The sequence below is a fragment of the Coregonus lavaretus genome (assembly GCF_964263955.1).
Source record: "Coregonus lavaretus genome assembly, chromosome: 1".
Taxonomy (NCBI): Eukaryota; Metazoa; Chordata; class Actinopteri; order Salmoniformes; family Salmonidae; genus Coregonus; species Coregonus lavaretus.
In genome coordinates, this window is record NC_139988.1 from 26097356 (window position 1) to 26125254 (window position 27899).

The following is a 27899-nucleotide window of genomic DNA, read 5'->3' on the forward strand; positions in this document are numbered from 1 at the left end:
AAATATATGTGACTCGTTTTAGGAAACTTGGCCTATGTCGCGTGTCACTACTTCACAGGAGAGGCATTTGAACGTTTCTTATTTTTTGGGGGCCGAAATGCCTTCTGGAACATGTGAACGTTCATGTGCCTTAATAACAAACCTGTATGCCATTTGTAAATACGAATAAAAATGTAAAATTACGAGCCTAGTTGGTTTAGCCACGGAAAAAGACAGGAACCGGGCTGTACATGCCGAGAGATGCCATACTCTAGCATCGATGAGGATGATGAACTTCTGAAGTATATCTGGAGGGAATATTTGCATCCCAAGCAGTATGAATGGGTTCTTATTGCAGGATACATACTTGTGTTTTTTGTTTCTCTCATTGGAAACACACTAGGTAAGTTTTGGTGACGTTTTATTGTCACAGGCTTGATTAATTGAGACAATATAATTTCTAAAATGTCATCCTTATTTTCAAGTGCATGTAATTAGATCAAGTCTGCACAGCTATTTGGGCTTCATTGAACATAACGGTAGGCCTACTTTTGAAGGAGTTAGGCTACTGGTGAGTCGATTGTAGGCCTATATTCATGTGGTGTTCACTGATGCAGTGAAACGTATCAGTAGACTACAGTGTATTAATAAAACATGAGGTTGACACTGGCATTTATTAAGGACCTTATCCCAAGCGCCAGCCTGGTCTCATGGACTAGATGTAACATAGTAAATGTGAATCCGGGACACTCAAATCATTATGATATGTTTCATTTGGTATGGTTACATAAGACATAAGGTTAGTTAAGGGAAAAAAATGAAAGTAGGGTTGTTGGGAGAGAGCTTATAATGTGAACGTCTAGTAACACAAAGGTTACGTGTTCGAATCTCATCACGGACAACTTTCAAATGTTTTTCTTCTAATTAGCAACTTTGCAACTACTTACTACTTTTTTAGCTACTTTGCAACTACAGTGAGGGAAAAAAGTATTTGATCCCCTGCTGATTTTGTATGTTTGCCCACTGACAAAGACATGATCAGTCTATAATTTTAATGGTAAGTTTATTTGAACAGTGAGAGACAGAATAACACGCTGATATACCGTGTTTTATAGGGAAATAATGCACACTCTAGGATGCCCTTCGAGCCAATCAGAAACGAGTATTCAACATCCTCCCGAGTGGCGCAGTGGTCTAAGGCTCTGCATCGCAGTGCTAGCTGTGCCACTAGAGATCCTGGTTCGAATCCAGGCTCTGTCATAGCTGCCCGCGACCGGGAGACCCATCAGGCGGCGCACAATTGGTCCAGGATAGGGGAGGAAATGGCCGGCAGGGATGTAAGCTCAGTTGGTAGAGCATGGCGTTTGCAACGCCAGGGTTGTGGGTTCGTTTCCCACGGTGGGCCAGTATGAAAAAATATATAAAATAATAATAATGTATGCACTCATTAACTGTAAGTCGCTCTGGATAAGAGTGTCTCCTAAATGACTAAAATGTAAATAATTAAGCAATAAGGCCCACAGAGGTGTGGTAATGGCCAATATACCCCGGCTACGGGCTGTTCTTAGGCACGACGCATACAGCCCTTAGCCGTGGTATATTGGCCATATATCATAAACCCCAGAGGTGCCTTATTGCCATTATAAACTGGTTACCAGCGTAATTATCAGCATATAGGGTAATGACTGAGAAGACAATATTGACTGTATTCATATCCATTTTTATTTTACCTTCCACATTATTTAGGAGTAAATTAGAAATATGTTTATGACAGTTTTATCACAGATTTAGGCCTATTGTAGCTACAGATTGTACTCCAGATAATGTGATATAACCAAAGATTTTTAATGTCCGTTACAGGAAAGCCCCATACAAACCTCTGCCATAGATTTTTCAACTAACCTTGGCAATACTTTCTTCGATCTACACACATCTTACTAGATACAAAACATGAACTAACATGTAAAACATGTACTTCATACTGACTATCCAATTCAATTGCTACAGAGCTGCTAGCTGCTATTTAGGTGGTGTGTGTTTTATAACTTGTATTGCATTTGATTTAGACCAATCAATCACAGGAGGTTGGTGGCACCTTAATTGGGGAGGACACGCTAATGGTAATGGCTGGAGCGGAATAGGTGGAATGGTATCAAACACATGGTTTCTATGTGTTTGATGCCATTCCATTTGCTCGTTCCAGCCATTATTATGAGCCACCCTCCCCTCAGCAGCCTCCACTGCAATCAATGTCATTCATGTCTACATCATGTGTTCCTAATGGCAGCAATCCTTGGTTGTGTCTTGTTGTCAGTTTGTTTTGCAGTGTGGAAAAACCATCACATGCGCACAGTGACCAACTGTTTCATTGTGAAGCTCTCCTTTGCTGATGTCCTGGTCACGATCACCTGTCTCCCGGCAAGTCTTGTGGTAGACATTACAGAAACATAGTTCCTTGGAAAAACTCTTTGTAAAATACTGCCTTACTTACAGGTAAGAGGATGTCTCAAGGTTTTTATTTACTTTACTTTGCATTCAAGCTTGATAGTTGGTACAGAACTCCAGGATACTGAACAGTATTCTTTGAAACGCCTTTGAAGGGACCCCATGGTGATCCTTGTGCCACGGGAAAGGATTTTGCTTTCCCACCTCAACGGCCATGGGCTTTATCTTCAATAGATCAACATCATAATTCTCTGTACAGAATACAAATATTCCAAAATATGGATCCTGTGTGCAATAAGGCACTAAAGTAATACTGAAATTAACTTTTTGTCCTGAATACAAAGCATTATGTTTACACTGGGGTTGCTGTAACTAGGCCATTGAGTGGCCTAGTTACAGTTTTGACTTAAACCGGCTTGAAAATCTATGGCAGGACTTGAAAATGGCTGTCTAGCAATGATCAACAACCAACTTGAGAGAGCTTGAAGAGTAAAAAGAATATATTGTACAATCCAGGTGTGCAAAGCTCTTAGAGACTTAACCAAAAAGACTCACAGCTGTAATCACTGCCAAAGGTGATTTTAACATGTATTGACTCAGGGAGTTGAATACTTATCTAATCAAGATATTAGTGTTTTATTTTTCATTAATCACCCCAAAAAAAGGGAATCTTTCTTCCACTTTGACATTTGAGTATTTTGTGTAGATCGTTGAAAAACAAAATACAATTAAATCCATTTTAATTCCAATTTGTAACACAACAAAATGTGGAAAAAATCAAAGGGTGTGAATACTTTCTGAAGACACTGTAGGTGATTGCCAAAACATTGAGAAAATTACATTGAAATTACATGGAGAGCCTCTCCATCCATTTCTGACTCACATGATTTTGCATTCATGCTGGGGATAAATATAGTGCACAGTGTATTTTCATATTTGCAATGCTGCCTGTTAAAAAAAATATGGTGGACAGGAGACTGAGAAAAGGTTTATCAGGTCAGATCATCTTTTAACTGTATCCAAAAGCCTCGAGCCCTATCAGTAATCTCCTGGCTTGAATTACTGTGTTATCATCAATGTCTGTCTGGAAGACAGAGTTGAGAGGACTACAACTACCAACAGAGAAGAGGCAGCTGGTGCTTCATCTTCACCCCATCAAGAGATAAATTAAAACCATTTATAAAACCTTTACCTGATGAGCAGCAGAAGCAGAATATTAACTGGTTTTCTCCCCCGGCCGACTTGCAGTGTGACATTGGTGCTCTACCAAGGAAGGTCAATTGTAAATGCTGCACAAACTTAATTGACATCCCATTAGTTACTTAAAAATTTACTAAAGCTCTGTGTGTACATCTGGACTCTCCTAATGGTTGAGTGAAGCAGTGCTGAGGTGAATTGGAATAACTGTAGCAGCTGTAAGGCCAATTTGATGTGTCCATTTGCTATATGATGTTAGTTTTTATGAATCACATCAAGCAATTTTTGGAATCCATTGTAATTATCATAACTCCTCTACTGTCTACAGCAGTGATCGTCAACTGGCGGCACATGGGCCAAATTCGTCCCAAGGCCGAATTAATTTGGCCTCCCAAAGTTGAGCAAAAGAAAATGTAATACAAACCAATTTTGGGGTCATAAAAGACTGTAAAATCACTACGAATTCAGCTCAAAATTATTTTAATTTAGGAAATCTATTCCCAAGTATTTCCACTCAATAAATAGAGAGACATACAATGCATTCAGAAAGTATTCAGACCCCTTCACTTTTTCCATATTTTGTTACGTTACAGCCTTATTCTAAAATGTATTAAATACATTCTCTTTCCTCATCAATACCCCATAATGACAAACCAAAAACAGGTTTTTAGAAATTTTTGCTAATTTATTCAAAATAAAAACAGAAATACCTTATTTACATAAATATTCAGACACTTTGCTGTGAGACTCGAAATTTAGCTCAGGTGCATCCTGTTTCCATTGATCATCCTTGAGTTGTTTCTACAACTTGATTGGAGTCCACCTGTGATAAATACAATTGATTGGACATGATTTGGAAAGGCACACACCTGTCTATAAAAGGTCCCACAGTTGACAGTGCATGTCAGAGCAAAAACCAAGCCATGAGGTCGAAGGAATTGTTCGTAGAGCTCCGAGACAGGATTGTTTCGAGACACAGATCTGGGGAAGGGTACCCAAAAATATCTGCAGCATTGAAGGTCCCCAAGAACACAGTGGCCTCCATCATTCTTAAATGGAAGAAGTTTGGAACCACCAAGACTCTTCCTAGAGCTGGCCGCCCAGCCAAACTGATCAATCAGGGGAGAAGGGCCTTGGTCAGGAAGGTGATCAAGAACCCGATGGTCACTCCGACAGAGCTCCAGAGTTCCTCTGTGGAGATGGGAGAACCTTCCAGAAGGACAAGTGGCCAGACGGAAGCCACTCCTCAGTAAAAGGCACATGACAGGCCGCTTGGAGTTTGCCAAAAGGAACCTGCCAGGTTTCCTACAGACGTGACGCTTAGCATTCAGGCCAAAGAGTTCAATCTTGTTTTCATCAGACCAGAGAATCTTGTTTCACATGGTCTGCGAGTCTCTCAGACCATGGTGGTGGCAGCATCATGCTGTGGGGATGTCTTTCAGCGGCAGGGACTGGGAGACTAGTCAGGATCGAGGGAAAGATGAACAGAGCAAAGTACAGAGAGATCCTTGATGAAAACCTGCTCCAGAGCGCTTAGGACCGCAGACTGGGGAAAAGGTTCACATTCCAACAGGACAACGACCCTATGCACACAGCCAAGACAACACTGGAGTGGCTTCGGGACAAGTCTCTGAATGTCCTTGAGTGGCCTAGCCAGAGCCTGGACTCCAACCTGGTCTAACATCTCTGGAGAGACCTGAAAATAGCTGTGTAGCGATGCTCCCCATACAACCTGACAGAACTTGAGAGGATGTGCAGAGAAGAATGGGAGAAACTCCCCAAATAAATCAAATCAAATGTTATTTGTCACATGCGCCGAATACAACAGGTGTAGACATTACCGTGAAATGCTTACTTACAGCCCTTAACCAACAATGCATTTATTTTATTTTTAAAAAAGGAACAACAACAAAAAAGTGTTAAGAAAAAAAGAGCAGAAATAAAATAAAATAACAGTAGGGAGGCTATCTACAGGGTGGTACCGGTGCAGAGTCAATGTGCGGGGGAACCAGCTAGTTGAGGAAATATGTACATGTGGGTAGAGTTAAAGTGACTATGCATAAATAATTAACAGAGTAGCAGCAGCGTAAAAAGATGGGGTGGGGGTGGGGGGGCAGTGCAAATAGTCCGGGTAGCCATGATTAGCTGTTCAGGAGTCTTATGGCTTGGGGGTAGAAGCTGTTGACAAGCCTTTTGGACCTAGACTTAGCGCTCCAGTACCGCTTGCCGTGCGGTAGCAGAGAGAACAGTCTATGACTAGGGTGGCTGGAGTCTTTGACAATTTTGAGGGCCTTCCTCTGACACCGCCTGGTATAGAGGTTCTGGATGGCAGGAAGCTTGGCCCCAGTGATGTACTGGGCCGTACGCACTACCCTCTGTAGTGCCTTGCGGTCGGAGGCCGAGCAGTTGCCATACCAGGTGGTGATGCAACCATTCAGGATGCTCTCGATGGTGCAGCTGTATAACTTTTTGAGGATCTGAGGACCCATGCCAAATCTTTTCAGTCTCCTGAGGGGGAATAGGCTTTGTCGTGCCCTCTTCATGACTGTCTTGGTGTGTTTGGACCATGATAGTTTCTTGGTGATGTGGACACCAAGGAACTTGAAGCTCTCAACCTGTTCCACTACAGCTCCGTCGATGAGAATGGGGGCGTGCTCAGTCCTCTTTTTTTTCCTATAGTCCACAATCATCTCCTTTGTCTTGGTCACGTTGAGGGAGAGGTTGTTATCCTGGCACCACACGGCCAGCTCTCTGACCTCCCTGTAGGCTGTCTCATCATTGTCGGTGATCAGGCCTACCACTGTTGTGTCGTCTGCAAACTTAATGATGATGTTGGAGTCGTGCCTGGCCATGCAGTCATGGGTGAACCGGGAGTACAGGAGGGGACTGAGCACACACCCCTGAGGTTCCCCCGTGTTGAGGATCAGCGTGGCAGATGTGTTGTTACCTACCCTTACCACCTGGGGGCGGCCCGTCAGGAAGTCCAAGATCCAGTTGCAGAGGGAGGTGTTGAGTCCCAGGATCATTAGCTTAGTGATGAGCTTTGAGGGCATTATGGTGTTGAACGCTGAGCTGTGGTCAATGAATAGCATTCTCACGTAGGTGTTCCTCTTGTCCAGGTGTACCAAGCTTGTAGTGTCATACCCAAGAAGACTCATGGCTGTAATTGCTGCCAAAGGTGCTTTAACAAAGTACTGAGTAAAGGGTCTGAATACTTATGTAAATGTAATGTTTGCGAAAATTGCTAAAAACGTGTTTTTGCTTTGTCATTATGGGGTATTGTGTGTAGATTGATGAGGGAAAACAACAATTTAATCAATTTTAACGTAACAAAATGTGGAAAAAGTCAAGGGGTCTGAATACTGAGTGTACAAAACATTAAGAACAGCTGCTTTTTCCATAACATAGACTGACCATGTGAATCCTGGTGAAAGCTATGATCCCTTGACGTAATTCGTTAAATCCACTTCAATCAGTGTAGATGAAGGGGAAGAGACAGGTTAAAGAAAGATTTTTAAGCCTTGAGACAATTGAGACATGGATTGTGTATGTGCGCTATTCAGAGAGTGAATGGGCAAAACAAAATATTTAATTTTGCCTTTGAACAGGATATGGTAGTAGGCCAGTCGCATCAGTTTGTGTCCAGAACTGCAATGCTGCTGGATTTTACACGCTAAACAGTTTTCCGTGTGTATCAAGAATGATCCACCATTCAAAGGACATCCAGCCAACTTGACACAACTTCGGCAAGCATTGGAGTCAACATGGGCTAGCATCCCTGTGGAATGCTTTGGACATCTTGTAAAGTCCATGCCCCAACGAATTGAAGCTGTTCTGAGGGTAAAAGGGGGTGCAACTCAATATTAGGAAGGTGTTCCAAATGTTTTGTACACTGTGTATATTACAGAGGGTATTCATCAGAGCCACGTAGGTGATACCTTTTTATAATTTGAAATTGCGAAATTATCTCTAGAAAGTGTTATGGTTAATATAAATCCATAAACCTAATTACTGAGTGGAAACTGATTTTACATGTAGTGTTATTGTCTATCAGCAAGTATCTATATTAAGTCTAGTACTTTTTTTACTGTTTCACTTTGTGCTTAATCATTTTGCATCTCCTCTTTTTCAATCTCCCAGACATTCTCTGTATCTGTGTCAGTCCTGACTCTGAGCTGCATCGCCCTAGACCGCTGGTATGCAATCTGCCACCCGCTGATGTTAAAAAGCATGGCCAGGTGCGCCCGCAAGAGTATCATCCTCATCTGGGTGGTCTCCTGTGTCATCATGATCCCTCAAGCCATCGTGATGGAGTGCAGCAGCCTGCTCCCTGAGCTCACCAACAAAACCAGCCTTTTCACTGTGTGTGATGAACACTGGGGAGGTAGGCAGGCATCCACAAAATCCCTCCTCTCAATGCTATGGAATCTCGCCAAGGCACTGTAACCCCAGATTAGACCAAGTACTAATACTCTTGCTCTGATGGATTGATTTGATTGAGATTGCCTGGAGCAATTGAGTACTCCACTGGACTAGTCCCAAAAGTACAAATCCTGCCCATTAGTGGTGCCCAGGTCAGCTGTTTGTTCACACGCCCGCAATTGCTAATAACCTATCTGCAACCGCCCGACTATACAGTATGTAATAAAGTGAAAATCTGACCCGCCAACCCTAACCCGCTAATATAGAAAATGGGCTGTAGGCTACAGTCAGAGATGGCGGAAAGATTTTTTGACAGGGGGTACAGGATTTTTTTGTTGTTGCCTGATTGAGATATGTTTCTGCTTATAATTTTCAACATTTTGGTAAGCTATTTGTTAGTCAACTTGTCTATAATTAGATACATGCAGCTTCTCCTCTGTCATTAGATGTAGCCCTAGAAGACTAAATAAACCCTTGCTCACCAGAATAATGTCATAAATCGGTAGAATGAATGCTTCAATCTAGTTGACATCGGTAAAGTTCTGTCATCCATGAAGAAAATACAATAACTAAGCAACATTTCCAAATGACATCAGTTTGACCGGTTGTAAGGAAATAGAAAGCTGTGAAAACAACCCAGCATGTTTCTGATGAGATATCATTTCAGCTTGGATGCATATTTTATGTGGTTGAAATACTATCAGCTTCTATGATGCTGATAAAGATAGCACCTTTAGAGACAGTATCTAACTACGCATTCGCATTCTCTCAAGATGCTGAAAGAAAGAAACCATATTTCTCCACTCCTGTTTCCGAGTCGAAACATAGCCTACATTTGGTATATCATTTTACTGCAAGAAATGCTTAATTCTGCAGGAGTTAATATTAAGGTTATGTGAGAGGTTATAGACCTACAGTCAGTGTCCAGATTTCATTTAACCCATCTGAACAGTAGGCTACAGTTCCCTTGATGTGCCATAGGCCTATTTGAAGTCCCCATCTTGTGACTGTCAAATTTGTATAGTGCCTCACAATCATCACACATAACATACCCCGCACTGATATCATAATCTTTTACCACTTCACCAAATCCCCAAACATTTTTTTTTTTTTTACCTTTATTTAACTAGGCAAGTCAGTTAAGAACAAATTCTTATTTACAATGACGGCCTACACCGGCCAAACCCGGACGACGCTGGGCCCTATGGGACTCCCAATCACGGCCGGTTGTGATACAGCCTGGAATCAAACCAGGGGGTCTGTAGTGACACCTCAAGCACTGAGATGCAGTGCATTAGACCGCTGCGCCACTCGGGAGCCCAATTAAACTGCAACATTGTCATTTTTGCCTCTGTGGATCAACGTTAACTTTTTCTGTCCGTTCCCAAAAGCATTTGGCAATTGGTGTGCCAGATAGCCTAAAATAATTAAAGAAAAACCTCAATGTAGCCTATAGATATAAATTGCACATGAATTATACATAATGGATTTTTTAAGTGCAAACAGAAAGCATAGGTTTCGGCGCCATGCCAACATCTACTGTCAAGCATGTAATTAAATAGCTAAAATATTTCTATCTAGGCCTCCTGCAAGTTATTTCTACATGGGCAGGTACCTTTTGAATTCTACTCAATTAATAATATACATGCTACATCCATGCTGACTCGATATAGAAAAAACTGTAATCTACCTAGACCCTATGTTTAGGGACATGCATGTTTAATTTATTGTAATTCTCTGATTTGTGTTTTTTATTTGACATGGTAAAATAACTCAAGCATAGATTGATAACTTTTTTTCCTAATTTGTCACACAGAAACTACAGGCCATGAGTAACTTGGTCCCAAAGAATGGCACCAATTGGTGTATAGGTGGCGCTATTATAACCAGTCTCACTCAAACCCACGTATCTGTCACCTAGTTTGACCTAGAGACTTGAAACTTTGTATGTAGGTGTCTTTCCTCATGCTGAACAAATTTGCCTCAAGGACCCATAAAGTCAGTCAGTCAATAGATTTTCCTCCATCTTGGAAAACCTTTGAAAAACATTCTCATGAACCATGAGTCCAAATAACACCAAATCAATCAGGTAATCTGATTTTACATGTCCATTAAAATCCTTTCTAAATCCACTCCTCAATGGCCTATTTTAAAGAATAAGGAAACTGTTAACAATGTTTTTTAAAGTCACATTGTAACGCTAAAGCTTAAAATAATCATAGAAAGTTGTCTTCTCATGGATTAAAAGTCAGATCCAAATGTGGTCTTTGGACTCATCACCATATTCACAAATAACGTTGATGCATTCAAAGATGGCCACACTATACCAGTAGATGCATATTAGCACATACGCTAATATGTTAAATTACGCTAAAAATACTTCATAAATATTATTCCATTTAAACAACTGTAAATCCACTCCACAGTAGCCTATCAACTTGAAACGTGTCATTGATATCATGGACGTCCCTAAAATAAAGCAAACTGAATTTGGTATGGATATCTCAAAAAACAAGGAAACTATTAACAACTCATTATTTGCATGTTTTTTTATTTTATTTTTATTTAACCTTTATTTAACCAGGTAAGCCAGTTGAGAACAAGTTCTCATTTACAACTGCAACCTGGCCAAGATAAAGCAAAGCAGTGCGATAAAAACAACAACAACACAGAGTTACATATGGGGTAAAACAAAACATAAAGTCAAAAATACAACAGAAAATATATATACAGTGTGTGCAAATGTAGCAAGTTATGGAGGTAAGGCAATAAATAGGCTATAGTGCAAAATAATTACAATTAGTATTAACACTGGAATGATAGATATGCAAGAGATGATGTGCAAATAGAGATACTGGGGTGCAAATGAGCAAAATAAATAACAATATGGGGATGAGGTAGTTGGGTGGGCTAATTTCAGATGGGCTGTGTCCAGGTGCAGTGATCGGTAAGGTGCTCTGACAACTGATGCTTAAAGTTAGTGAGGGAGATAAGAGTCTCCAGCTTCAGAGATTTTTGCAATTCGTTCCAGTCATTGGCATCAGAGAACTGGAAGGAATGGCGGCCAAAGGAGGTGTTGGCTTTGGGGATGACCAGTGAGATAAACCTGCTGGAGCGCACACTACGGGTGGGTGTTGCTATGGTGACCAATGAGCTAAGATAAGGCAGGGATTTGCCTAGCAGTGATTTATAGATGGCCTGGAGTCAGTGGGTTTGGCGACGAATATGTAGTGAGGACCAGCCAACAGGTACAGGTCACAGTGGTGGGTAGTATATGGGGCTTTGGTGACAAAACGGATGGCACTGTGATAGACTACATCCAATTTGCTGAGTAGAGTGTTGGAAACTATTTTGTAAATGACATCGCCGAAGTCAAGGATCGGTAGGATAGTCAGATTTACGAGGGCATGTTTGGCAGCATGCGTGAAGGAGGCTTTGTTGCGAAATAGGAAGCCGATTCTAGATTTAACTTTGGATTGGAGATTCTTAATGTGAGTCTGGAAGGAGAGTTTACAGTCTTGTCCACATACTCTAGGTCAGACCCGTCGAGAGTAGTGATTCTAGTCGGGTGGGCGGGTGCCAGCAGCGTTCGATTGAAGAGCATGCATTTAGTTTTACTAGTGTTTAAGAGCAGTTGGAGGCTACTGAAGGAGTGTTGTATGGCATTGAAGCTCGTTTGGAGGTTTGTTAACACAGTGTCCAATGAAGGGCCAGATGTATACAAAATGGTGTCGTCTGCGTAGAGGTGGATCTGAGAGTCACCAGCAGCAAGAGCGACATCATTGATATACACGGAGAACAGAGTCGGCCCAAGAATTGAACCCTGTGGCACCCCCATAGAGACTGCCATAGGTCCAGACAACAGGCCCTCCGATTTCCCACATTGAACTCTATCTGAGAAGTAGTTGGTGAACCAGGCGAGGCAGTCATTTGAGAAACCAAGGCTATTTAGTCTGCCAATAAGAATGCGGTGGTTGACAGAGTTGAAAGCCTTGGCCAGGTCGATGAAGACAGCTGCACAGTACTGTCTATTATCGATCGCGATTAGAATATCGTTTAGGACCTTGAGCGTGGCTGAGGTGCACCCATGACCAGCTCGGAAACCGGATTGCATAGCGGAGAAGGTACGGTGGGATTCGAAATGGTTGGTGATCTGTTTGTTAACTTGGCTTTCAAAAACTTTCGAAAGGCAGGGCAGGATGGATATAGGTCTGTAACAGTTTGGATCTAGAGTGTCACCCCCTTTGAAGAGGGGGATGACTGCGGCAGCTTTCCAATCTCTGGGGATCTCAGACGTTACGAAAGAGAGGTTGAACAGGCTGGTGATAGGGGTTGCGACAATTTCGGCTGATAATTTTAGAAAGAAAGGGTCCAGATAGTCTAGCCCAGCTGATTTGTAGGGGTCCAGATTTTGCAGCTCTTTCAGAACATCAGCTGTCTGAATTTGTGTGAAGGAGAAGTGGGTGGGGCATGGGCAAGTTGCAGCGGAGGGTGCAGAGCTGGTGGCCGGGATAGTGGTAGCCACGTGGAAAGCATGGCCAGCCGTAGCAAAATGCTTGTTGAAATTCTCGATTATTGTAGATTTATCGGTGGTGACAGTGTTTCCTAGCCTCAGTGCAGTGGGCAGCTGGGAGGACGCCACAGGATGTTTTTGTGCTGGTCAAGGGAAGTCAAGTCTGAGGAGAACCAGGGGCTATATCTGTTCTTAGTTCTGTATTTTTTGAATGGGGCATGTTTATTTAAGACTGAGAGGAAATTACTTTTAAAGAACAACCAGGCATCCTCTACTGACAGAATGAGATCGATATCCATCCAGGATACCTGGGCCAGGTCAATTAGGAAGGCCTGCTCGCTAAAGTGTTTTAGGGAGCGTTTGACAGTGATGAGGGGTGGTCGTTTGACTGCGGACCTGTTACAGACGCAGGCAATAAGGCAGTGATCGCTGAGATCCTGGTTGAAGACAGCGGAGGTGTATTTAGAGGGTAAGTTAGTCAGGATGATATCTATGAGGGTACCCATGTTTACGGATTTAGGGTTGTACCTGGTAGGTTCGTTGATAATTTGTGTGAGATTGAGGGCATCTAGTTTGGATTGTAGGATGGCCGGGGTGTTAAGCATATCCCAATTTATGTCACCAAGCAGTATGAACTCTGAGGATAAATGGGGGGCAATCAATTCACATATGGTGTCCAGGGCACAGCTGGGGGCTGAGGGGGGTCTGTAGCAAGCGGCAACAGTGAAATACGTATTTCTGGAAAGGTGGATTTTTAGAAGTAGAAGCTCAAACTGTTTGGGCAAAGACCTGGATAGTATGATAGAGCTCTGCAGTCTTTCTCTACAGTAGATTGCAACTCCACCCCCTTTGGCAGTTCTATCTAGACGGAAAATGTTGTAGTTGGGGATGGACATTTCAGAATGTTTGGTGGCCTTCCTAGGCCAGGATTCAGACACTGCTAGAACATCAGGGTTGGCGGAGTGTGCTAACGCATTGAATAACTCAAACTTAAGAAGGAGGCTTCTGATGTTAACGTGCAGAAAACCAAGGCTTTTACGGTTACAGAAGTCATCAAATGATAGCTCCTGGGGAGTAGCAGTGATACTGTGGGCTGCAGGGCCTGGGTTAGCCTCTACATCACCAGAGGAACAGAGGAGGAATAGAATAAGGATACGGCTAAAGGCTTTAATAACTGGTCTTCTAGTGCGTTGGGTACAGAGAATAATGGGGGCAGATTTCCGGGCGTTGTGGAAAAGATTCAGGGCATTATGTACAGACAAGGATATGGAAGGATATGAGTACAGTGGAGGTAAACCTAAGCGTTGGGTAACAATGAAAGAGATAGCATCACTGGAGGCACCGATTGAGCCGGTCTCGGCGTGTATGGGGGGTGGAACAAAGGAACTATTTGAGGCAGTTTGAGAGGGACTTGGGATTCTACAGTGAAATTGTATAATAATAACTATCTGGAACAGCAATAGGCAAGGCATATTGACATGGGAGAGAGGCATAAAGCAATCACAGGTGTTATTAGAGAGAGCTAAGACAACAACTGGTAATGGCGATAAAGTTTGGGCTGAGGCTAAACAGATAAACAGGACAGGGTACCGTGTAAAGGAACAGTCCAGCAGGCATCAGCTGTGCAGCTGAGTGATCATAAGGTCCAGTGAACAGCAATATGTGAGTCCGAGAGCAGTTCGAATTGGTGCTTCAGCACAGCGAGCAGGAAGCACGGTTGTTGTTTGCGTGTGCTAGCGGGCCGGGGCTAGCAGATGGATCTTCGTGGTCGTCGCAATGGGAAGCCTGTTGAAACCACAGACGATTACGTCGGCAGACCAGTCGTGATGGATCGGCAGGGCTCCGTGTCGACTCTAGGAGGTCCCGTCCGGTTGACAGAGAGGTAGATATCCGGAAGATGTGCCTGACTCAAGGCTAGCTCAAGGCTGATTAGCTAACAACAACGTTCATTTGGTTGCAGCTAGCTAGTTGCGATTATCCAGTGTTAAAGGTCCAGTGATTCAGTGATTCTGGCAGAAAATCCGATAGGTTCTGGGTTGATAACGCGCTGTGCAGACAGTGCAGACTGGCCAATAATAGTCCAGGCTAGAGCTGGCTGGTAGGTAGTGCAGGCCACGGACAATGGAGAAAATCCGATAACGGTGGCTAATAGCAAGTAGCTAGTTAGCTGGTTAGCTGGCTACTCCCGTCCGTAAGACAGAGAGGTAGATAGCCGGGGCTAGCTCAAGGCTCAAGGCTAACTGGTGCTTCGGGGGCAGTGGTGATTAGCCTACAGCAACATCCATTCGACATCCATTCGGTTGCGGCTAGCTATATCCGGTGTTAAGGTCCAGTGATTCAGTTATTCCGGCAGAAAATCCGATGTTCTGGGTGAAAACCGCTAATGGTGGCTAATAGCAAGTAGCTAGTTAGCTAGTTAGCTGGCTGGCTAGTTTCAACTGGAGATTATAGATAAAGGTGAGGCGGCAGGTAGCTTAGTGGTTAAGAGCGTTGGTTAAGAGCGTTGTGCCAGTAACCGAAAGGTCGCTGGTTCTAATCCCCGAGCCGACTAGGTGACAAATCTGTCGATGTGCCCTTGAGCAAGGCACTTAACCCTAATTGCTCCTGTAAGTCGCTCTGGATAAGAGCGTCTGCTAAATGACTAAAAAAAAAAAATAATAATAATAATAATAGAATCCGTTCCACATTGAGTGAGGCGGGTTGCAGGAAAGTATATTCAGTAGAAGGATGAAAAGTGTGATAGGGAAATATATACGTAAAAAAAATACAAAAAACAGGCTATTTACATGGACACACAAGAGAACACAACCGCACTGCTTCGCCATCTTGGAACATGTGTAACGCTAATGCTCAAAATCATCTGTAATCGTCTTCTCATGAACCATACATCAGATTCACTCCAGATTTTGTATTCAGATTCATTACATTAGTCTTTAACGGTTTTGAGATAAAAAAAAATCCTGCATTCAAAGTAACGCTGAAAATAACATGAACCATTAGTCAAATTGACCCCAGAATAAAATACAATTAAATTGTATTCGTCACAGTCTTCGTAAACAACAGGTGTAGACTAACAGTGAAATGCTTACGGGCCCTTCCCAACAAGGCAGAGAAAAAGAGAATAGAGAAATAATAGAAAAGTAATAACTCATAGTAATAAATACACAAGTAATGATAACATGGGGTTACCGAGTCGATGTGCAGGTGTACGAGGTAATTGAGGTAGATATATACATATAACTAGGCATAAAGTGACTAGGCAACAGGATACATAATAAACAGTAGCAGCAGCGTATGTGATGTGTCAGAAAAGTTAGTGCAAAAAGGATCAATGCAGATAGTCCGGGTAGCTATTTGGTTAACTAATTAACTAACCATTTTGCAGTGTTATTGCTTGGGGGTAGAAGCTGTTCAGGGTCCTGTTGGTTCCAGACTTGGTGCATTGGGCTTGCCATGCGGTAGCAGAGAAAACAGTCTATGACTTGTGTGGCTGGAGTCTTTGTAGGGCCTTCCTCTGACACCACCTGGTATAGAGGTCCTGGATGGCAGGGAGCTCAGCCCCAGTGATGATGAATTGGTACATAAACTCAATACATTAAGTAATGACTTTACCTGCTGCATTCAAAGATAACCAATCTACAGCACTAGACTAAACTTCACTTGAGTCATCCTTGTGGTATTGAGAGATTAACATTGCCTGTCTGATTGCTACAGACAAATACTCTCACACAGAAAACCTTTCAACTACTGGCAGCAAAATTGTTTAGATAGAAGAGAAATTAATGTGTCAAGGCTATCGATTGAATGAGTTTAAAATACTTAATCTCTCAAATTCGTTTTAGGGTGGAAAACCTTTGCAGGAATGTGTCCTCATGTAAACTCTGTCAACTTCAAAGCAGGGGCGTAGGCATGGGTGGCCCTGGGTGGACACAGGCCCACCCACTGGGGAGCCAGGCCCTGCCAGGCCAACCCAATCAGATTGAGCAAAACATATATATTTTTTGCCATATGGCACTTGTCAAACTCATTCCATGAAGGGCCGAGTGTCTGCCAGTTTTAGCTCCTCCCTTGGAATTGGTTGATGAATTAAGGTCACTAGTTAGTAAGGAACTCCCCTCACCTGGTTGTCTAGGTCTTAATTGAAAGGAAAAAACAAAAACCAGCAGACATTAGGCCCTCCATGGAATGAGTTGGACACCCCTGCTATATGGGGACAGTTATATTGCCAGCAATGTGTCAAACTCATTTCATTTTTGTTATTAAATATTTCGTTTTTTATTTTCATTGTGAAGCACATTGTGTTGCATTTCATGTCTGAAATGTGCTGTATAAATAAAGCTTGATTTGATTTGATTATTTCCTTTCAATGTGCCCAATTAAGACCTACAACCAGGTGAGGGGAGTTCCTAACTAATCAGTGACCTTAATTGATCAATCAAGTACAAGGGAGGAGTGAAAACATGCAGATGCTCGGCCCTCCGTGGAATGAGTTTGACACCTGTGGTCTAAAGTTACAGTATTCCTGCTTTGCAGTTCATTCCTGTCAATGATTCAATTGTTATTTCTTAAAGTGTAGAATGTAATCTTTGTTCCGCTGAACCTTTCTGTAATAGGAACCATATTTCAGCACAATCTCATCATTTCCTTTGACAGGCTCTGATACACAGTTCTGTCTTGCCACTCATTTTAGATTCATGCAGTAACTACAAGCTCATGCATGTTACTGATAGATATGTACATAAATGTAGACATTGTGTAGTAAATATTTCTGTTTTTCTTTTAATAGTTTTTTAGTCTTTTTCTGTGAAGCACATTACATTTACATTTTAGTCATTTAGCAGATGCTTTATCCAGAGCGACTTACAGTTAGTGAGTGCATACATTTTCATTTTCATACTGCCCCCCCGTGGGAAACGAACCCACAACCCTGGCGTTGCAAGCGCCATGCTCTACCAACTGAGCTACAGGGGACTGAAATTAGCCCACCCAACTACCTCATCCCCATATTGTTATTTATTTTGCTAATTTGCACCCCAGTATCTCTATTTGCACATAATCTATTGCACATCTATCATTCCAGTGTTAATTACGAAATTGTAACAATTTTTGCACTATGGCCTATTTATTTATTGCCTTACCTCCATAACTTACTACATTCGCACACACTGTATATATATTTTCTGTTGTATTTTTGACTTTGTTTTGTTTACCCCATATGTAACTCTGTGTTTTTATCGCACTGCTTTGCTTTATCTTGGCCAGGTCGCAGTTGTAAATGAGAACTTGTTCTCAACTGGCTTACCTGGTTAAATAAAGGTGATTTGATGTTTGTTTCCCCTTTGCATTTTACAAATTACCACCACGATTCCTACAGTAAAGCCTCCCTATCCAGCTGTCTACATCTATGTCACAATCATTTATAAGTCATATTTTGTTCTCTCAACAGCTGATGTCTACCCCAAGGTGTTTATTTTATTTTTTTATTTCACCTTTATTTAACCAGGTAAGCCAGTTGAGAACAGGTTCTCATTTATGTTTCTTCATTGCCACATACTTTGCGCCGCTCTGTCTTATGGTTCTGGCAAACATCCAAATATGTCATAAGCTGTGGTGTCAACAGGTATGTATGTAAATTCATGTTTGTGAACAATATCAGACAACATTTGCACTGTTTTTTGGCAATATGGCTATTTGTTTGTTGATTCTCCAAATGTATTTCTTGATCATGCAGTCACCAAGTTATCAGTGTCCATTATCCTTGTAGTTATTTGACAATGCATTCTCAGATCATGAACCCCAATGTTCAGATCCATTCCATTGAGCGTTTTGAATGCTTTGTCTGTCAACCAAAAGCTCTTCAATGAACACAGTCTGATGTGCTGTGGGTTGTGTGTTCTGTAAACAGATCCCTGGGGTGTCATCTGTGCTGCAGAGGAAGTGAAGATCTCTTCAGGGCTCCGCTTATCCACCAGGACCTGGGGAGTCAGTCAGGGTCCGGACCAGCAGTGTCCGCTGAGATCAAACAGGTTCTGGCCCGCAGGAAGACAGCCCGCATGCTGATGGTGGTGCTCTTTGTCATCTGCTACCTGCCCATCAGCGTCCTCAACATCATGAAAAGGTAACAAACAGCATCTTTGGGGGCTGTTACAAACCCTGTGGCTTTAAAAGGCTAGGGTGGATAGAAAAGAGACCCGTAACATAACTCATGCGAATTAGAATATTGCCATGGAACAGTGAGAACAAAAATACACCGACAACCAAAAAGCTACCGTCAAACACAATTTTTTTTATTATAAACACACGGTAAAGGTTTGGGGAAAAGGGGCTGAGCAGGACCCAAGGAATGAAACAAAGTCAACAAAAAAAACTAAGCTGAGCTTGCCTGCCTCAAGAACCGCTAACCATACAAAATACAGTGGGTGGTCCGCTCAGGTCTAACTAGTGTTTTTAGACAAGGTTTTCCTACGGGTAATGTATGCCCAAGGGCGACTTGCTAAAAATCCCCTATTCCCAGGAACAAACAAACAGTGTAAACAGCAAATGAGTGAGTACACAAAAAACAAGACACCACAGTATCCATACTCACAAACAAAAAGAGTGTCAGAAAACACAACTGACTGGCTTTTAAAGCAAGAGGATGTGCGATGTGATTAGGTATGAAAACCAGAAAGCAGGTGGTGCAATCAGGAGAAGTGGCTACTGCTTGGTCCACCTCAGCAATCAGCAGATGAACTGGTGACTGACAGGTGAGACACACCAACGACCTCCAATCAGGAACACAAGGGACACCTGTGATTAGGACAGAAGGAGAGGAAAAACACAAAAACACATACAGGATACCTGTATCTGTAACACTCCCAACCACAATGGTTTGCGATTCAAGTACTATCACAATACACAAAACAAATTCAAAGAGCAAAAACATCCTCAGAGATAGAAAATAAATCCTATATCTCTAAACACGAGACAAAGCATCTGCCATCACATTATCCAAACCCTTTTTGTGGCGGATCTCCAAATTATAATTTTGCACAACAAGTGCCCAACGCATAAGGCGTTGGTTCTGGTTGTACATACGGTGGAGAAAAATTAAGGGGTTATGGTCAGTATACACTATCACTGGTAGTGCACTGGAACCAGCAGACTTCGAAGTACTGCAGAGCTAACAAAGCTAGAGCTTCTTGTTCAATGGTTGAATAGTTAGTTTGACATTTGTTAAATTTCCGCAAAAAACAACAGACAAGATGGTCCACTCCACTCTGGTCTGGCTGCAGTAGAACAGCACCAGCACCTCTGGCACAGGCATCTACCTCAAGTTTAAACAGCCGTTCAAAATCTGGAGCAGCAAGAACAAGAGTGTTTTAGCAGTGTTGAAAGCAGTATGACAATCCGCAGACCATACACAGTTTCTCGCAGGACTGAGCGAATCCGTAAATGGAGCAACTACCGCAGAGACATTTTTACAGAAACTACAGTAGTAGCCAACCATCCCTAAAAAGCGGCGTAGCTCTCTTCTGGTGGTAGGTGTGGGAAATGCAGTTATAGCCGAGACTTTGGAATCAACAGGGCGCACCTGACCATGGCCGAGATAAGTAACAGTGGCCTTCCCAAACTCGCACTTTGCTAAGTTCAGGGTTAGAGAAGCGGCTGCTAGACGTTCACACACTACCCTTAGAGGGTTAACATGATCTGACCACTCAGTTGAATAAATTACCAGATCATCAAGGTAGGCACTACAATTAGGAACTCCAGCCAATACTGTGTTAACCAGGCGTTGGAAAGTGGCTGGTGCGTTCCTCATCCCAAATGCCATGACAGCATATTGTAGGAAGTGGTCTGGGGTCACAAAGGCAGAGATGTCGGAGGCTAACGGCACCTGCCAGTAACCTTTTAGAAGATCTAGTTTGGTTACATAAGTAGCAGCACCCACAGTGTCAACAGCACCCACAGTGTCAATACAGTCATCCAGTCTGGGTAAAGGGAACGAGTCGGGCACTGTGACAGAATTTACATTTCGATAGTCCGTACATAACCTGGATGTCCCATCAGTTTGGGAACCAGAATGCACGGAGAACTCCAAGGACTTGAACTTGGCATAGCCAGGTTATTCTCCAGCAAATAACCGACCTCATCCCTCATTATCTTTCTTTTAGAGACGTTGACACGATAAGCATGTTGCTTGATAGGTGCAGCGTTTCCAACATTAATGTCATGTTCTAACACATTTGTGCGTGTAGGAACATCATTAAAAAGACATGGAAAGCTGTAATAGCCTCACAATATAATCTGTCTGTCCGTCCAATGAATCAGGCTTGACGGGAGAGACAGCAGCATCTCTGAATTGGTCAATCTAGCACACTGCTGCTGAGTATTGCGCAACTCCAAACCATCTCCGTCCACATCATTAACATGACCTCCCACTACAGCCGCAGCAGCAATAGAGACAGCCGTCTCGGCCAGTTTCTCTGGACTGTCTATCTAGGTGATGGGTCTGGTGTGGTATGTCTTCAACATGTTAATGTGGCACACACGAGATTGGTGTTTTCTATCGGGAGTCTGTATCACATAATCAGTGTCACTTAGTTTCTTTTCAATTACATAAGGACCAGAGAAACGTGCTGACAATGACGCTCCTGGCACAGGCAATAATACAAGAACTTGGTCACCCGGCTGCAGCGAATGAGAAACAGCCTGGTTGTCATAGTGCTGTTTCACACATCTCTGTGTGGAAGACAGCGCTTCCTTTGCCAGAGCACAGGCACCATGTAGGCGCTCACAAAAGTGACTAATATAGTCCAACACATTTTCTTTCACACACAACTCTTGTGATAAAAACTGATCCTTAAGGACTTTCATAGGTCCTCTCATTGTGTGTCCAAACACCAGTTCAGCTGGGCTGAACCCTAGGGATTCCTGTACCGTCTCACGGACAGCAAAAAAAACTAGAGGAACTCCTTCATCCCAATCCTTCTCAGATTCCAAACAATATTTACAGAGCATAGACTACAGTGTCTGATGCCAACGTTCAAGCGCACCCTGAGACTCTGGGTGATATGCGCTTGACACACGGTGTGTAACTGACAAGGATTTTAACACCTGTTTGAAAAGCTTAGAAAGGAAATTCGTACCTTAATCAGTTTGTACCAACTTAGGTAACCCAAAAGTTGAGAAGAATTTGATCAAAGCTTTACTCACCACCGGAGCAGTAATCCTTCGCAGAGGAATGGCCTCTGGGTATCTGGTGGCCACACACATAACTGTCAACAGAAACTGGTTACCAACTTTTTTTATCTTCGGTAATGGTCCAACACAATCAACAATCACATGTTCGAATGGTTCACCTATGACAGGTATGGGACAAAGAGGAGCGGGAGGAATAACCTGGTTCGGTTTCCCAGTTACTTGACAGGTGTGGCATGTCCGACAGAACTGAGCCACATCTTGTTTTAAACCAGGCCAAAAGAAATGTCGCAAAATCCGATCATAAGTCTTGGTGACTCCTAGATGTCTGGACCACTGGTGATCATGAGCGAGGGATAAAACATTTTGTCGAAAGGCTGTAGGAATCACTATTTGGTAAACAGCATTCCAATCTCCGCCAGCGTCAACATGGGATGTCCATTTACGCATGAGGAGATTACCATCAATGAAGTATGCCATGTTTTTCTTCTTTAGCTCCTCCTCTGAGACAACACTAGAGAAACGTTTAGCCAGGCAAATTTCAACCTTTTGGTTAGCAATCAGCTGCTCACGAGTGACTGGTAACTGTTTTGCATCAGCAAGAAGTTCCACATACTTCTCCCCTTCCCTGGGCTGTTGGTCAGACCGCACCACCTTACCAGAGGTAGCACACAAGCTATCCTCTGGGTCAAAACGGGGCAATGTGGCTGGAGCCTTAGCCTCGCCCTCGTCCTCAGACACTGACGGGCTTACAGGAGCAGCAGCCACATCCCCTACAGGAGCTGCAGGCTCAGGCGGCGGTAACTCAAGCACTCGCTCGTTCAATAATACCTCTAACACCACTTTCCTAACTTCCGCTTTAACTAAAACCCTCGCTATGGGTATAGAAAAGTGGGCAGCCAAAGCCTGTAGATCCACTCTACGGCAATTATCAAAAAACCTCCCACGTAGGGTTATTCAAAAAGGCATCCAAATCAAAAGTAGCCATCTTAAGCTAGCAACACGAGCCGACAAATACTGTACACGAAACCAGCTAGTCACAGCTGCCAAGCTCAACACTGAACCAGACACTAAACCAATTTGCATGAGTGGCATTGGTATCAATGAGAGATCCCAGACGAACCCCCACATTATGTTACGAACCCTGTGGATGGAAAAGAGACCTGTAACATAACTCATGCGAATTAGAATATTGCCATGGAACAGTGAGAACAAAAATACGCCGACAACCAAAAAGCTACCGTCAAACACAAAAATGTTTATTATATACACACGGTAAAGGTTTGGGGAAAAGGGGCTGAACAGGACCCAAGGAATGAAACAATAAAGTCAACAAAAAAAACTAAGCTGATCTTGCCTGCCTCAAGAACCGCTAAGCTACTGCTAACCATACAAAAATACAGTGGGTGGTCCGCTCAGGTTTTCCTACGGGTAATGTATGCTAAAAATCCCCTTTTCCCAGGAACCAACAAACAACATAGTTACCATATGGCGTAAACAGCAAATGAGTGAGTACACAAAAAAACAAGACACCACAGTATTCATACTCACAAAGAAAAAGAGTATCTGTCAGAAAACACAACTGACTGGCTTTTAAAGCAAGAGGATGTGTGATGTGATTAGGTATGAAAACCAGAAATAGGTGGTGCAATCAGGAGAAGTGGCCACTGCTTGGTCCACCTCAGCAATCAGCAGATGAACTGGTGTCTGACAGGTGAGACACACCAACGACCTCCAATCAGGAACACATGGGACACCTGTGATTAGGACAGAAGGAGAGGAAAAACACAAAAACACATACAGGATACCTGTATCCGTAACAGGTGCTCTGTCTGTCTGTCTTCAGGATCAATAGCCATTACAAGTAGGATTCATCATAGAGGTTTCAATGAGTCAGGAGTTTACTCTGGGTTTGGAGAGGAGTCATTTGACTCAAATAACAGTTGTCATTCACAGCAGTCCCTGGTAAACATTGTGTTTACAGAAAAAGGTGATCACATACTGAGAACTAATCTGTAAACATTAAATTAGCATACCTAGATCAGATATGTTCTAATCTATGTCAACGCGATAAGTAAACATATGTTTGATGTCTGACTCTCAGGATGCATATTACTTTCTAGTTATTCAAAGAATTAGGTAGAATTTAAATTTGGCTGAAATCTAATATTTGTTCCCCCTCTCCATCTAGTAAATGTATGTACACTTGCAAACATCAATAAGCTATAGCTCCATTTACAGTTTCAACACACTTCATTTAACAGCCTGGTGTCATTAATGATGAGGTCTCACTGATGTTACCTTGTCATTGCAGAGCGCTTGAGACGATTAAGAACACAAACAGCAGAGAGACTGTGTACGCCTGGTTCACATTCTCAAATTGGCTGATATATGCCAACAGTGCTGCAAATCCAATCATCTATAACTTTTTAAGTGGTGAGTTTGTGGCAGTCTCAATATACACTGAATGTACAAAACATTAGGAACACTTGCTCTTTCAATGACATAGCTTTCACCTGGTCAGTCTATGATCCCTTATTGATACCACCTGTTAATTCCACTTCAATAAGTGTAAAGTGCATTCGGAGAGTATTCAGACCCCTTGACATTTTCCACATTTTTCTACACACAATACCCCATAATGACAAAGCGAAAACAGGATTTTAGAAATGTTTGCAAGTTTAATAAAAATACAAATAAGAAATACCTTATTTACATAAGTATTCAGACCCTTTGCTATGAGACTCGAAATTGAGCTCAGGTGCATCCTGTTTCCATTGATCAACCTTGAGCCGTTTCTACAACTTGATTGGAGTCCACCTGTGGTACATTCAATTGATTGGACATGATTTGGAAAGGCACACACGTGTCTATATAAGGTCCCACAGTTGACAGTGCATGTCAGAGCAAAAACCAAGCCATGAGGTCGAAGTAATTGTCCGTAGTACTCCGAGACAGGATTGTGTGCGAAGAGCCTTGGCGTGACCCTGTACAACACCCTGTCGTTCTCCGCTAACATCAAGGCGGTGACCCGATCCTGTAGGTTCATGCTCTACAACATTCGGAGAGTACGACCCTGCCTTACACAGGAAGCGGCACAGGTCCTAATCCAGGCACTTGTCATCTCCCGTCTGGATTACTGCAACTCGCTGTTGGCTGGGCTCCCTGCCTGTGCCATTAAACCCCTACAACTCATCCAGAATGCCGCAGCCCGTCTGATGTTCAACCTTCCCAAGTTCTCTCACGTCACCCCGCTCCTCCGCACACTCCACTGGCTTCCAGTTGAAGCTCGCATCTGCTACAAGACCATGGTGCTTGCCTACGGAGCTGTGAGGGGAACGGCACCTCCGTACCTTCAGGCTCTGATCAGTCCCTACACCCAAACGAGGGCATTGCGTTCATCCACCTCTGGCCTGCTGGCTCCCCTACCTCTGCGGAAGCATAGTTCCCACTCAGCCCAGTCAAAACTGTTCGCTGCTCTGGCACCCCAATGGTGGAACAAGCTCCCTCACGACGCCAGGACAGCGGAGTCACTCACCACCTTCCGGAGACATTTGAAACCCCACCTCTTTAAGGAATACCTGGGATAGGATAAAGTAATCCTTCTACCCCCCCTTACCCCCCCACAAAAAAAAAAAAAAACATTGTAAAGTGGTTATCCCACTGGCTATAAGGAGAATGCACCTATTTGTAAGTCGCTCTGGATAAGAGCGTCTGCTAAATGACGTAAATGTAAATGTAAATGTGTCGAGGCACAGATCTGGGGAAGGGTACCAAAACATTTATGCAGCATTGAAGGTCCCCAAGAACACAGTGGCCTCCATCATTCTTAAATGAAAGAAGTTTGGAACCAACAAGACCCGCCCGGCAAAACTGAGCAATCGGGGGAGAAGGGCCTTCGTCAGGGAGGTGACCAAGAACCCGATGGTCACTCAGACAGAGCTCCAGAGTTCCTCTGTGAAGATGGGAGAACTTTCCAGAAGGACAACCATCTCTGCAGCACTCCACCAATCAGGCCTTTATGGTAAAGTGTCCAGATGGAAGCCACTCCTCAGTAAAAGGCACATGACAGCCTGCTTGGAGTTTGCCAAAAGGCACCTAAAGGACTCTCAGACCATGAGAAACAACATTCTCTGGTCTGATGAAACCAACATTGAACTCTTTGGCCTGAATGCTAAGTGTCACCTCCTGAGGAAACCTGGCACCATCCCTACGGTGAAGCATGGCGGTGGCTGCATCCTGCTGTGGTGATGTTTTTCAGCGGCAGGGACTGGGAGACTAATCAGGATCGAGGGAAAGATGAACGGAGCAAAGTACAGAGAGATCCTTGGTGATAACCTAAGGACCCTAAGCACACAGCCAAGACAACGCAGGAGTGGCTTCGGGACAAGTCTCTGAATGTCCTTGAGTGGCCCAGCCAGATCCCGGACTTGAACCCGGTCGAACATCTCTGGTGAGACCTGAAAATAGCTGTGCAGCGACGCTCCGCATACAACCTGACAGAGCTTGAGAGGATCTGCAGAGAAGAATGGTAGGAACTCCACAAATACAGGTGTGCCAAGCTTGTAGTGTCATACCCAAGAAGACTTGAGGCTGTAATCGCTGCCAATGGTGCTTCAACAAAGTACTGAGTAAAGTGTCTGAATACTTATGTAAATGTGATATTTCAGTTTTAATTTTTAATACATTTGCAAAAAAAACATTGCTTTGTCATTATGGGGTATTGTTTGTAGATTGATGAGAGAAAAAACAACAATTTAATCCATTTTAGAATAACGCTGTAACGTAACAAAATGTGGAAAAAGTCAAGGGGTCTCAATACTTTCCTAATGCACTGTAGATGAAGGGGAGGAGAGAGGTTAAAGTAGGATTTTTAAGCCTTGAGACATGGATTGTGTACGTGTGCCATTCAAAGGGAGAATAGGTAAGACAAAAGATTTGTGCCTTTAAACGGGGTATGGTTTGTAGGTGCCAGGCACACCTACTGCAACGCTGCTGGGTTTTTCATGCTCATCAGTATCAAGAATAGTCCACCACCGAAGGACACCCAGCCAACTTGACACAACTGTGGGAAGCATTGGAGTCAACGTGGGCCAGCATCCCTGTGGAACGCTTTCGACACCTTGTAGAGTCCATGCCCCGACGAACTAAGGCTGTTCTGAGGGCAAAAGGTGGTGCAACTCAATATTAGGAAGGTGTTCCTAATGTTTTGTACACAGTGTACTTCATGATTTTATTGCCCCATCTGCTGGACAGTACAGCATATCACAAACTTAGTCAATCAGTCTATTGTAATGGTTAAACAGAATACTGTAGTGGTAGAATTAACAGAATTGGCTGATTGAATTAATTAACGATGTGTCATTATGGACTAACATTTTTATTGCTCTTCACATACTATATATTTTAATGAAATCATTTAAAATCCATTATTTAAATTAAAATGTGAATGACAAATACCCTTAGGCCTCAATGTAATAATTGCAGATAAAATAAAACTGTACGTACTGTCAACTGTACTTTAGAAACCCCTAGAGTCTATGTACGCACCCGCGTGGAAATCTAATTAGCATCATCAACTAAATCCCCATCAGAATCTCTGTTTAAGCTTGAGATGTGTTTTTTGCATGGGCTGCGTCTCAATCCTCCGCATCCGCCAATATTGGCCTTCTGCATCTGCAGTGGAAGGTGGCAGAGCTACAGTGGCGTTTGTCAGACCAGGAGACATCCCGAAAATTGGTCTTATCATGAAAACATCTGCAGTCCTAACAGTTTGGGCTTTTTATGTTCCCCAATAAGAAACCAAAAATCGTTGCTCAACAGAAAAAGAGAACTAACAAATGAGCCACTGACAACCAAAATGAAACAGACAGGGTTTTAACATGGGTTCTGAAAGGCATCTATGGGGGGCCTACTGAATGCTGCCCAAGCAACTCCAGTTGGTTCTTAAAAGATCCCCACCATGGACACCCTCTGGATTTGCCTGATATCAGTCAAACTAAAAGAAAAAACACAGGGAGTGAGAACAAAAGTGGTGCAAACCCAAACACGGGAAAGCAAAGGTAAAGGCTCTGTTCCACAACCTAAAGCGGAAGAGCTAAACAGAGGTGTAACTCTTCCAACATCTCTTTTTCCACCTGAAGCACTGGGCCACAGCTCTTAA

At 43.1% G+C, this 27899-nt stretch overlaps 1 pseudogene across 1 annotated transcript; it reads left to right on the forward strand.

Annotated features, from left to right (window-relative positions):
* The first annotated feature begins 240 nt into the window (after nucleotides 1–240).
* Nucleotides 241–27899, forward strand: LOC311132911 (orexin receptor type 2-like; annotated as a pseudogene). Its single transcript has 8 exons — nucleotides 241–382; nucleotides 2294–2472; nucleotides 7762–8005; nucleotides 18003–18019; nucleotides 18069–18176; nucleotides 18462–18674; nucleotides 24051–24172; nucleotides 27880–27899. The product of its transcript is annotated as an orexin receptor type 2-like (transcript).